The sequence below is a fragment of the Hypanus sabinus genome, chromosome 14, assembly GCF_030144855.1.
Source record: "Hypanus sabinus isolate sHypSab1 chromosome 14, sHypSab1.hap1, whole genome shotgun sequence".
Classification (NCBI taxonomy): Eukaryota; Metazoa; Chordata; class Chondrichthyes; order Myliobatiformes; family Dasyatidae; genus Hypanus; species Hypanus sabinus.
In genome coordinates this window covers 101,085,096-101,098,279 of record NC_082719.1, presented here as the reverse complement: position 1 = coordinate 101,098,279, position 13,184 = coordinate 101,085,096, and the positions used below count along the sequence as shown (strand labels likewise).

At 42.6% G+C, this 13,184-nt stretch overlaps 1 protein-coding gene across 1 annotated transcript in view; it reads left to right on the top strand.

Annotated features, from left to right (window-relative positions):
* The window catches only part of dcc (DCC netrin 1 receptor), an 897,707-nt gene that overhangs the window by 431,136 nt on the left and 453,387 nt on the right, over positions 1-13,184 (top strand). The window lies entirely within an intron of this gene.

Below are 13,184 nucleotides of genomic sequence, written 5' to 3'. Positions count from 1 at the left end.
AGAACCTTGAAGGTAATTAAAGTATAGACCAGGCCTGGCTGGCCAACGTATGAGGTCAGTTCCACAGTCGGTGGTCCAGCTCAGTAACCAAACAGCTTGTAGTTCAAGTAAGTGCCCATTAGCGTATAAGAAATGTGTCACAACTGGGGGTTGTTTTTGAAGAAAATGGTATTTTTCTGTCAATTAGCACATGACCTGGATTTTCTCAGTAATCATCACTTGGGTATGCAATGTTCCTTTGATTGTTTACCTTTTATGTCTAATTTTTGTCTTTGGGCTGGCTCTGGATTTTCACTTTGTTTTGTAGGTGTCTCATTTATTTATCAGCTTTATTCAACTTGGGATAATTAAATTTCACAGTATTTTCAAGCTTTTCTATTGCTTTTGTTGTCTTTGAGGATTATTGCTTCGACTGGTCACTTATGTTATCTGATTGGCCTGGGACTCCAATGTGGTCCAGGGTGTAGTTCAGAGGGGCATGTCAACCTGTCTTCGTTGGGTCATTGTGGTTCCTTGCGTGTGAATCTCAGAACCGAGTTCTTCTGTGTATTGTCAGTGCAATCTGTTTGTCAACGTTCTGTATAGATTAGTGAGCTCTGGTTAGTTTTTCTATTAATTTTCTGTAATCATTTTTTAGTTTCGTTTGATTTGCCAAAGTCTCTGTAAATCCTGCACTTGAGTTTGCTAGTGACCCTTGCAGAATGAGTAACCAGCTTTGTATAACCATTTGTATAACCCCTGTAGATGTAGTGTATATAGCTTTCAGCAAGGCATTTGATAAGGTACCCCATGCAAGGCTTATTGAGAAACTAAGGAGGCATAGGATCCAAGGAAACATTTCTTTGTGGATCCAGAACTGGCTTGCCCATAGAAGGCAAAGAGTGGTTGTAGACGGGTCATATTCTGCATGGAGGTCAGTGACCAGTGCTGTGCCTCAGGGATCTGTCCTGGACCCCTACTCTTTGTGATTTTTATAATTGACTTGGATGGAGAAGTGGAGGGATGGATTAGTAAATTTGCTAATGACACAAAGGTTGGAGGTGTTGTGGATAGTGTGAAGGGCTGTCAGAGATTACAGCAGGACATTGATAGATGCAAAAATGGTCTGAGAAGTGGCAGATGGAGTTCAACCCAGATAAGTGTGAGGTGGTTCATTTTGGTTGGCAGAATATAGTATTAATAGTAAGACTCTTGGCAGTGTGGAGGATCAGAGGGATCTTGGGGTCTGAGTCCATTGGACACTCAAAGTAGCTGCGCAGGTTGACTTTGTGGTTAAGAAGGTGTATGGTGCATTGGCTTTCATCATTTGTGGAATTGAATTTAGGAGCTGAGAGTTAATGTTGCAGCTGTATAGGACCCTGGTCAGACCCCACTTGGAGTAGTGTGCTCAGTTCTGGTCATCTCACTACAGGAAGGATGTGAAACCACAGAAAGGGTGCAGAGGAGATTTACAAGGATGTTGCCTGGATTGGGGAGCATGCCTTATGAGAATAGGTTGAGTGAACTCGGCCTTTTCTCCTTGGAACAACAGAGGATGAGAGGTGACCTGATAGAGGTGTATAAGATGATGAGAGGTATTGATCATGTGAATAGTCAGAGGCTTTTCCCCAGGGCTGAAATGGCTAGCACGAGAGGGCTCCGTGTTAAGATGCATTCAAGTAGGTACAGAGGAGGTACCGGGGTAAGTTTTTTTATGCAGAGAGTTGTGAGTGTGTGGAATGGGCTGCCGGAGGTGGTAGAGGCGGATACAATAGGGTCTTTTAAGAGACTCCCAGACAGGTATATGGAGCTCAGAAAAATAGAGGGCTAAGGGTAACCCTAGGTAATTTCTCAGGTAAGGACATGTTCAGCCCAGCATTGTGGGCCAAAAGACCTGTATTGTGCAGTAGGTTTTCCATGTTTCTATGTCTATTCATAAATGTTTTCTTCATGCTGCCTGGATTAGAGAGCATGTCCTATGAGGTTAGGTAGGGTAAGCCAGGATTTTTCTCTCTGGAGCAAAGGAAGATGAGAGGAGATTTGATAAAAGCAGTCGAGATGATATAGATCAAGTTGTCAGCTATAGATCAGCATAGATCAAGTTGGCAGCTAAGGATCTTTTTTCTTTCAGGGCAAAAATGATTAATACAAGGGGCATAACTTTAAGATAAACACGAGAAATTCTGCAGATTGGAAATCCAAAGTGACACACACAAAATGCCGGAGGAACCCAGCGGGTCACGCAGTATTTATGGAAATGAATAAACAGTGGAAGTCTCAGGCCGAAACCTAAACCTGTGCTCAGAGAGGGGCAGCTTCATGGACTGTGGTGAACTATGTGCCTGTCTGGACTCGCCCCCTGCTGGCTGCTCCTGTGGCTCCTCCCACAGGCCCCTGTATAAAGGCGATCTGAGGCCTGACGCTCGGCCTCAGTCTCCAGGACATGGTATGATGGACACTCACTCCTGGTTCCTTCTTCCAGTCAATAAAAGCCGATATCTCGCCTTACGTCTCAGTGTGAGTTATTGATGGTGCATCATGGACACAATCTCAGAATAGAGGCGTGTCCTCTGAGAATGGAGATGAGGAATTTCTTTGGCCAGAGAGTGGTGAATCTGTGGAATTCTTTGCCACAAGCAGCTGTGGAAGCCAAGTCTTTATGTATTTTCAGGCAGAGGTTGAAAGATTCTTGATTGGCCAGGGCATGAAGGCATACGGAGAGAAGGCAGGAGATTGTGTCTAAGAGGAGAATCAGGTCAGCCAAGATGAAATGGCGGAGCAGACTCGATGGACCAAATGGTCTAATTCTGCCTTATGGTTTATAGAAAGCAAGACCAGGTGTGATGGTAGAGGCAGATACATGAGGGACATTTAAGAGACCCTTAGGTATGTGGATAAAAGAAAAATGGAGGGCTATGTGGGAGTATGGGATTAGATACAGTACTATGTAAATGTCTTAGGCATGTATATATTTCTGGGGTTCCTAAGTCTTTTGCAGAATACTGTAGAACTTAGAGATGGCACAACATTATGGCCTGAAGGGTCAGTACTGTTCTATGTTCTATGTTGACCTGCTTCTTCTAAACACACTACAGAAACAGACTGATATTTCTGAAGTGCAATAGAGAGTTTTCAATGCAAATGTGTTGCATCTATGCATCCTGAAAACTGTAGGAAGTCTTACTGCCCATTAAGCTGCTGGCACTTAGGGCAACAATGAAAGACCTCCATCTTGGCATCATTCAAGGCTTCCTTCATCGTATCAGAAGCTGCTTCTCTGTTTTCATTACTGTACCTCATGCAGGTTTTGGGTGGAGATTCAGGAATATTGTCGTACTCAGATGTAGAAGGGTTCTTCACTGCTGTGAGCATAACAATTTTATTTTACCAGTCAGGGTTGTTAGCCCTGAGCTGAACACCTGAACCTGGAGGACCAGTGACCACTGTTACTCTGGCCTCTACCCTTTGACCTGTTCGGCATGGGTGCATCTACTAAGAGTCAAAGCATGAAGTCTGACTTCAGCCAACATAGCTCTCCAGATCATTGAGGCACGCAAACCTCCAAACTACAGCAAGGTTGTGGTCATCTAAGACTTTTGCACAGTACTATGGACCTCAGAATAGGTTAAAGAGATGGCACAACATTGTGGGCTGAATGGTCTGTACTGTTCTGTGTTCTACGTTCTATGATGTTTTTGTTCAATTATGTACTGACCTGCTTCCTGAAAACACACTACAGAAACTGACTGACATTTCTGAAGTGCAGTAGAGAGTTTTCAATGCAAACATGTTGCGTCTCTGCATTCTAGTAACTATGGTGACAGAACCTCATAAATGGACAATCTAAAGGAAGATGTTTTATTCATTTGACAAAGTGAGGCTCCATGCCTTGCAAAGCAACACAATGTCTGTGAAGGATCCAGCCCTGATTGTTACTTGAAAAATTCTCAAGGGTTGCCAAGAGCAGCTGGCCTTACGATTTTCTGCTACAAATTACCCACTCACAGACTGGCAGATTTGAAATCTGTCCACCCAGGGATTCACAAGTAAATGGTCTATCCTCTTATGAGGCACTGAAGCAAGGCCTTCTAAAGAGCTGGCTGTTTTGTAGCTATTAGTTGTCGCCTAACTGGAAGAATACACTTAGTAGCCACTGTATGAGATACCTCCTGCTCCTAATAAAGTGGCTACTGCATCCGCCCACCCACTTCAAGATCTGGCATGTTGTACGTTCAGAGGTGTGCTCCTGAACACCACTGTTGTAACAAGTGGTTATGTGGGTTGCTGACACCTTCCCGTCAGCTTGAACCAAGCTGGCCAGTCTGCTTCGACTTCTCTCGCTATCAAGGTGGTCTCACCCACCGAACTGCCACTGCCCGGACGTTTTTCACACCGTTCTCGGTAAACTCTGGAGCAGGGTTTCCTATCCATAGAGCATAGTAATTAACCTCCTTAAGGGCAAAAGTTACTCAAACCATTCCGACTGGCACCAATAATCATTCCATGGCCAAAGTCACTTATATCAGAGCAAACAGAACAAGGAGGAAATGTGATGTCAATGGCATCAACTCACCTGCATCCATTTGATACAAGTTTCAAGTCTGTCTGGAGATTCACTCAGTGGCCACCTCATTAGCTATACCTGTACACCTGCTCATTAATGCTTTTATGCATTGCGTTGCTGTCACAGGACTACCTGGTGAGACATGTGAACAAGAAACCTCTGGGAGGAACGCAAGGAAAATCACATGGCAATCTTCTCTCTGCTTGAAAAGATCCCTCATGAACTTTGTGGGCCAAGGGTCTGTGCTATACTGTATTATTCTAAGTTCTATTATGGATGATAAAAAAATGGAGAGATACGCAGGAGGGAAGAGTTAGATTGGTCTTAGAATAGGTTAAACATTATTACAACATTGTGGGCCAAAGGGCCTGTACTGTGCTGTAATGTTCTATGCTAGTGAGAAATTATAGATGGAAAATGTGTATTCTCTCGTTCTGTAGACACCCTTCAGATTATTCCCTTAGATTTTTTTAGTTACTAAGGTCCTGATTTTGAATCCTCTAGTTGGACAGTCTAACTCCTCATTTTGACAGAGCTGATATGATAAATCCCAGGAATCACAATGTCACATGAGAGGCCATTTAAGTCATAAACCTTGGATTTGAACCTTCTTGATGCTACTGCTATTCTCCCATAAAACTTCAGTGAACATAGGTTCGAACATAGAACACAGAATAGAGACCATGGATAAAATGGCTAAAACCAGAGGGCATGCATTTAAAGTGAGAGGGGGTGATTTCAAAGGAGATGTGAGAGTTAAGTTTTTTTTACTCTGTGAGTGGTGGGTATCCGGAATGTGCTGCCTGGGGTGGTGGTAGAAGCAGATACGTTAGGGACTTTTAAGAGATAGGGACATGAATGTGAGGGAAGTAGATGGATATGGACATTGTGCAGGCAGATCCTGTGTTGTATTAGTCTATGTTCAACAACACAGAATATAGAGCATAGAACAGTACAGCACAATACTGGCCCTTCTGCCCACAGTGGTGTGCCGATCTTATAACCTAACTCCTGCCTCCCACAGAGTCCTCCGTTTTCCTATCATCCATGTGCCTATCTATGAATAGACAATAGACAGTAGGTGCAGAAGTAGACTATTCGGCCCTTCGAGCCTGCACCGCCATTCTGAGATCATGGCTGATCATCTACTATCAATAGATAGATAGATAGATACTTTATTCATCCCCAAGGGGAAATTCAACATTTTTCCAGTGTCCCATACACTTATTGTAGCAAAACTAATTACATATAGTATTTAACTCAGTATAAATATGATATGCATCTAAAATCACCCTCCCAAAAACCATTAATAAATAGCTTTTAAAAAGTTCTTAAATAGTTTACTAAAGTACATTGAGTGGTAACTTAAGCTCAGTCCTAACCTCGGCACTTTAACATGTCTTGCCCCTGGTGGTTGAATTGTAGAGCCGAATGGTGTTGGGGAGTAATGATCTCTTCATCCTGTCTGAGGAGCATTGCATTGACAGCAACCTGCCGCTGAAGCTGCTTCTCTGTCTCTGGATGGTGCTGTGCAGAGGATGTTCAGGATTTTCCATGATTGACCGTAGCCTACTCAGCGCCCTCCGCTCTGCCACCGATGTCATACTCTCCAGTTCAGTGCCCACGACAGAGCCCGCCTTCCTTACCAGCTTATTAAGACGTGAGGCGTCCCTCTTCTTAATGTTGCCTCCCCAGCACGTCTCCACAACTGACCGATAGAACATCTTCAGCATCTCACTACAAACATTGAATGACGCCAGCCTTCTGAGGAAGTACAGTCGACTCTGTGCTTTCCTGCACACGGCATCTGTGTTGGCAGTCCAGTCTAGCTTCTCGTCTAACTGCACTCCCAGATACTTGTTGGTCTTAACCTGCTCCACACATTCTCCATTAATGATCACTGGCTCCATATGAGGCCTAGATCTCCTGAAGTCCACCACCATCTCCTTGGTCTTGGTGATATTGAGGCGCAGGTAGTTTGAGTTGCACCATATCACAAAGTCCTGTATCAGTTTCCTATACTCTTCCTCCTGACCATTCCTGACACATCGCACTATGGCCGTGTCATCAGCGAACTTCTGCACATGGCAATACCCGGTTCCTGCCTTGTCCCCATATCCCTTGATTTCCCTATCCATCAGATACCTATCTAGCAATCTCTTAAGCGTCCCTATAATAGTGGTGGAAACACTACTGATCTTTAGTGAATCAATTTCTGCAGTTCCACCAAAGTCTCAGCAATGAGCAGGATCAAATGAAAATGCAAATGCCTGAAGTGCAATATCTGAGTTCAGCCAGTAGAGGGAGAAATACTATTTCCTTCATAATTGACTGGATTGCTCTAGTGTTTGAATGTACTGTTTCTGTGAGGCCCTAGGAGACCTGAGCTTAAAAATCCTGCAGTTCACCAATATTGCATATTTTCCTAATGGGAAATTGTAATGAGAAGGGATGAAAGAATGCTTGGTGGGATAAAAAAAAATACAGTTAACAGTTTTGAAAATGCTATGTCTAGGAAAGGACCATGAAATAATTCTGCCTTCTCTGTGATTCAACATTTCATATAGACATACAATGTCCAAGGTTCAAAGTAAATTTATTATTAAAGTATGTATATGTTATCATATACTGCTCTGAGGTTCATTTTTTTTTTTGCAGACATTCACAGGAAAAATACTATAGAATTTACAAAAGACTATACACAGACAGACAAAAATGGACGAACACCCAACATTGAAGACAAATTGTGCAAATGAAAATAATACTGAGAACAAGAGTTGTAGAGCCCTTGAAAGTGAATCCATAGGTTGTGAAGTCAGTTCAGAGTTGTGGTGAGTGAAGTTATCCCCTCTGGTTCAGGAGCCTGATGTGTTGAATCAGTTCAGAGTTGAGGTGAGTGAAGTTATCCCCTCTGGTTCAGGAGCCTGATGTGTGGAATCAGTTCAGTGTTGGGGTGAGTGAAGTTATCCACTCTGGTTCAGGAGTCTGATGTGTTGAATCAGTTCAGAGTTGGGGTGAGTGAAGTTATCCACACTGGTTCAGGAGCCTGATGTGTGGAATCAGTTCAGTGTTGGGGTGAGTGAAGTTATCCACACTGGTTCAGGAGCCTGATGTGTTGAATCAGTTCAGAGTTGTGGTGAGTGAAGTTATCCACTCTGGTTCAGGAGCCTGATGTGTGGAATCAGTTCAGTGTTAGGGTGAGTGAAGTTATCCACTCTGGTTCAGGAGCCTGATGTGCGGAATCAGTTCAGTGATGGAGTGAGTGAAGTTATCCACTCTAGTTCAGGAGCCTGATGTGTGGAATGAGTTCAGTGTTGTGGTGAGTGAAGTTATCCCCTCTGGTTCAGGAGCCTGATGTGTTGAATCAGTTCAGAGTTGTGGTGAGTGAAGTTATCCCCTCTGGTTCAGGAGCCTGATGTGCGGAATCAGTTCAGTGATGGAGTGAGTGAAGTTATCCACTCTGGTTCAGGAGCCTGATGTGTGGAATCAGTTCAGTGTTGGGGTGAGTGAAGTTATCCACACTGGTTCAGGAGCCTGATGTGTTGAATCAATTCAGAGTTGTGGTGAGTGAAGTTATCCCCTCTGGTTCAGGAGCCTCATGGTTGAGGTGTAAAAACTGTTCCTGAAGCTGGTGGCAATCCTTTCCCAAACTGCAGAAAAACTCATCCTAAAAAGGAAAGACGGGAAGGAAATAATCAATAATTAACAGGCAGACTGTGTTCAATTCGTTGACATTTGCTGGTTACGATAATGACTAAGAACAGCAAAGTTCTGACTAAAACACTAAAAATCTGGTGTGTGGGTGAAATTTCCATTCCGCTTTGTGTAGACTTGAGTGTTCTATGTTGATAACGTCCATGAGTTAGAATCCGAATCAGGTTTAATATCATTGACATGTATCATGATATTTATTGTTTTGTGGCAGCAGTACAGTGCAAGAAATAAAAATGATTATGAATTATACAATAAAAAAGGAAAAAAATCGAAAATAAGATAGTATTCATGGGTTCACGGAGCATTCAAAATCTGATGGCGGAGGGGAAAAGGCTGTTCCAAAAAAAGTTGAGTGTGTCTCTTCAGGTTCCTGTACTTCCTTCCTGATGGAAGTAATGAAAATAAGGCATGACTTGGATGGTGAGGATCTTCAGTGATGGATGCTGCCTTCTTGAAGCATTGTTTCTTAAAGATGTCCTCGATTGTGGGATTCTATCCCAGAAAGAGGGCAGGTCTTACAACAGTATCTTGAGTGAGCTAGGACTTTTCCGTTTGGACCAAAGGAGGATGAGAGATGACTTGATAGAAGTGCACAAGATAAGAGGCACAGATCAAGTGGACAGTCAGAGACATGTTCCCAGGACAAAAATAGCTATTACAAGGGAACATACATAACTTAAAGGTGATTGGAGGAAAGTATGGGGCAGGGGTTCCCAACCTGGGGTCCACAGATCCCTTGCTAACTGGTATTGGTCCATGGCATGAAAAAAGGTTGGAACCCCTGGTTTAGGGGGATTTTGGAGGCAGATTTTTTTTATACAGAGTGGTAAGTGCATGGAATGCCCTATCAGGTGTGGTGATAGGGAAAGGTATATTGTATTAAGTGTATCTAAGAAACTCTTAGATAAACACAAAGATGGTTAAAAAAATAGGGAATTATATAGGAAGGAAAGGTTAGATCAATCTTAGAATCAGTTAAAGGGTTATTATGATCCTGCATGTTACCCGACCTTTCTCTGTAGCTGTTGCCATTTATTCTGCAGTTTGTAATTGTTTTCTCCTTCGTGATGTAGGATGAGCAAAGACCTGATAGATGTATAAGATCACTAGAAACATAGATAGAGCGGACAGCCAACAACTTTTTCTCAGAACAGTAATGGCCAATACCAGAGGACATCGTATGAAGGTGATTGGAGGAGAGTTTGGGGGGGGGGGGTGTCAGAGGTTGTTTTTTTAACACAGGGAGTGGTGTGTCCCTGGAACACCTTGCCAGGGGTGGTGGTTGAAGCAGATACATTAGGAACATTTAAGAAACTTTTAGACAGGCACATAGATGATAGGAAAATGGAGGCTTATGTGAGAGGGAAGGGTTAGGTTGATATTGGAGTAGGTTAAAGGGTCCGCTCAACTTCATGAGCGGAAGGGCCTGTACTATTCTAGGTTCTATACTGTATGGTAATCCATATTATCAATTTTCAAAGCTTTATGCAAGAGGTTCCTTCAGGCTCCGCATGTTCAATTCCCATGGTGGTCCTCCTGCCTCTTATAATACGGAGAAAATACCATTCTTTTGCTTTAAGCGGTTTAATGATTATATGATCCAGGGATCAAAGCCAAAGGCTTTGTTGTACATTCTAGAGAGTGAAATGTTAAACCTGTTGTCGCATCCAGTCTCAGCTTTACACAAAGCTTACCAATGCTTTATGTTACTTGTTGCTAAAAATGACATTCTCTCTCAATTTAAGATTATCTCCTCAAGTACAATTTATACTGGATCATATTTAAAATTAAGACTACTTACACTGTTTCTCTAATAGAATTCTAAATTAGGGAAGTCATGGGAGGAGGAGAGAAAAAAGAATAGTGAGGGAGGCTCCTTAAATTTGTGTGATGTGGCATCCATTCTGTCAATCTCATGTGTTGAATTTAACAGCAGTCCACTGCTCCACTGTACAAACAGAGTTTAATAGCATTTGGATCTTTAGGTATAGGAAGGAGTTGTGGTTTCTGATCATAAACCCACAAGATTCTGCAGACACTGGAAATCGAGAGTAGCACACATACAACACTAGAGGAACTCAGCAGGTCAGGCAGCATCTGTGGAGAAGAATGAACAGTCGACATTTTGAACCAAGACCCTTCATCGAGAGCGGAAAGGATCTTAATTTCTGGTCCTGATCAAAGGTCACAGCCCAAAATATCAACTATTCATTTGTATACATTAAAGCTGCCTGGCCTGCTGAGTTCCTCCAGTATTTTGTGTGTGTGGCCTCTGAGAACAGCCTAAAATGTTTGAAATTAAAAATAACTCTTCCATGAATGTGTAATTAGCACTTCTTCACCATTTCAGTTCACAGTTTACTAGTGTGAACAAATTAAAGCCCCACGAAGTCAGAGACATAGCCCTTGTAAATTGAATCCAGCATTAGAACAATGGTTCCTTTATTCAGAGAACACCATCGAGATGATGATTCATTCAAGACACTTCTTCATGAATGTTAACAAGTAGAACGATCCAGAGGAGGTTCATGGGAATCATCCCAGAAATGTAAGGGTTAACATATGAGGGAGTGTTTGATTGCTGTAGGCCTGTACTCACGAGAGTTCAGAAGAATGAGGGGGAATCTCACTGAAATCTATTGAATGTTGAAAGGCCTAGACAGAGTGGACACGGAGGGGATGTTTCCTGTAGCGAGTGAATCTAGAACCAGAGGTATAGCCTCAGAATAGAGAAATGTCCCTTTGGAACAGAGATGAGGAGGAAGTTCTTTCGCCACAGGGTGTTGAACCTGTGGAATTCTTTCCCACAAAGGACTGAAGAGGCCAAATTGTTGGGTATACTTAAAGCGGAAGCTGCTATGTCCTTGATTAGTAAGAGCATTAACGGCTATAGGGAGATGGCAGGTGAATGGGTTGAGAGACTGTGATCAATGGAGGAGCAGACTTGATGGGCCAAATGGCTAATTCTGCTCCTATCTCTTATGGTTTGAACATGGAACATTACATTAGAAATGATTATACATTACAAAATATTTATTATTAGAAATTATATCATGTCATCCAAGAAATCATTGGTCAGACGAGCAGAAAATTGGTGGAAAAACTAATATATTCAGAAGTTTTAGGAGTTCTCTAATGCAGGAGAGAGGTAGTGAGATGAAAAGCTCTGTGGCCAGGTAACCCAAATCGCAGCTGATAACAGTGAATCAGTCGGGGTATACCATAGTAGTGTAGTGGTTATTGTGACGCTGTAACAACTCCGAGTTTGGAGTTCAGTCCTGGCATCCACTGATTCAGGTCAGTACCTCCTCTCTGGTGGAATGCAGGGGTTTCTCCAGGTGCTGCAGTTTCCTCCCACAGTCCAAAGGCAGACCACTTAGTAGTTAATTGGACATTGTAAATTGTCCTGTGATTAAGTTACAATTAAACCAGTTTGAAATCAGGTTAAATCACGAAGACCATCACACAGAGATATAGTAGGATTCTTCAATGCAGTTTCCATAACTCTTTCTTGACCAGTCAGGATTGTTAGTCCTGAGCTGAACCCCCCAAACCTGGAGGACCGGTTGTCCACCTTTGACCTGTTTGGAATGGGTGACCCTACCAAGAGCCAAAGCATGAAGCTCTATCTCCAGCCAACATAGTCATTGAGGCACACAAACCTCTAAACCCTACGACAAAGTTGTGATGCTCTTGGAGGATCTGGGCTGAACTTGAGCCAAAAGACCTCAGAAAGCACAAGTGTGATGAACTGATAGTGTGAGTTTGTGGTGGAATTTGGGATTGTTTGAGTTTTACGTTGGCATGAAATGGCACACTGGATATGAGAGTAGTATCACCAAAATGACTGGAGTAGAGAAGTGGCTGAGATGATGTAGAAGATTTGCTGGACACTTCTTGACTTGAGTGTCAGTGACACTAATCCAACAGGTGAATAGATATTGAATCTGTGTCTCCTGATTAAACTGGTATTGGTTCTTTATTACCTGATTGAAATAGAGTTGTTATCACTTCAAAAGCAATATCAGTACATTAGACTGGGGTTATGGTAATGCAATTGGATATGTTATTGGACAAGGTAGCTGATTTCCAGAAACATAAATTTAGATCCCAATTGGTAAATTGGTTTATGTTATCAGAAGTACCAAGATACAGTGAAATGCTTGTCTTGCATGCAATTCATACAGATCAATTCATTACACACTGCATTGAGGTAGTACAAGGTTAAAGAATAACACAGAAACATAGAAAACCTACAGCTCAATACAGGCCCTTCAGCCCACAAAACTGTTGAACATGTCCTTTCCTTAGAAATTACCTAGGGTTACCCATAGCTCTCTATTTTTCTAAGCTCCATGTACCTCTCCAGGAGTCTCATTTCCGCCTCCGCCACCAACGCCGGCAGCCCATTCCACGCATTCACCACTTGCTGCATAAAAAAATTATCCCTGACATCTCTTCTGTACCTACTTCCAAGCACCTTAAAACTGTGCCCTCTCGTGTTAGCCATTTCAGCCCTGGGGAAAAGCCTTTGACTATCCACATGGTCAATGCCTCTCATCATCTTTATCACCTCTATCAGGTCAACTTAGTGCAGCTAACGTCAGAGAAAGTGCAGGTAAGTGAAAGCAAGGTGCCTTGTGAGTGCAAGAGTGCATCTTATTGTACTGTGGAACATTCAATAGTTCTAACTAAATTTACTATCATATATATTTCCATATACAACCCCGAGATTCATTTTCTTGCAGGCATATTCAATAGCTCAATAATAGAATCCTCATCATCATCATAATCATTATGTGCTGTGTTGTATGGTGTAGGTGATCATGGTGGCCATAATTGTTCTTGGCAAATTTTTTTAAGGAAGTAGCTTGCCATTTCCTTCTCTGGGCGGTGCCTTTACAAGATCGGTGACACCAGCCATTAT